The sequence below is a fragment of the Otolemur garnettii genome, unplaced genomic scaffold (genome assembly GCF_000181295.1).
Source record: "Otolemur garnettii isolate 467f Iridium unplaced genomic scaffold, OtoGar3 scaffold00027, whole genome shotgun sequence".
Taxonomy (NCBI): domain Eukaryota; kingdom Metazoa; phylum Chordata; class Mammalia; order Primates; family Galagidae; genus Otolemur; species Otolemur garnettii.
In genome coordinates, this window is record NW_003852422.1 from 4,830,852 (window position 1) to 4,831,273 (window position 422).

The following is a 422-nucleotide window of genomic DNA, read 5'->3' on the forward strand; positions in this document are numbered from 1 at the left end:
CAGGTGCCCGCCACAACGCCTGGCTATTTTTTGGTTGCAGCCGTCATTGTTGTTTGGCGGGTCCTGGCTGGGGATTCGAACCCGCCACCTTAGGTGTATATGGCTGGTGCCTTAGCCGGTTGAGCTATAGGCGCCGAGCCAGTTTACATTATTTTCCTTTGTAAGGTAAAGTTCAAGTTGTAATTAAGCCCTTCACTTGGGGGCGTGCTGAACACCTCACGTTGTGCACAACAGGTGAGATCTCAATTGCCGTCCCTCCTCCTCTCTCCACTCTGCCTTCTTCTCTCCTCCTCCTTGTTAAACTCTACTTGTTTTTTCTTTTCTGTAAGCATGTAGTTGTTTATATATTGGTTTTATACGTGTATTGGGGACCCTGGATACCTTCCCCCCATTCTTGAGGTACTTTACTAAGAAGAATGTGT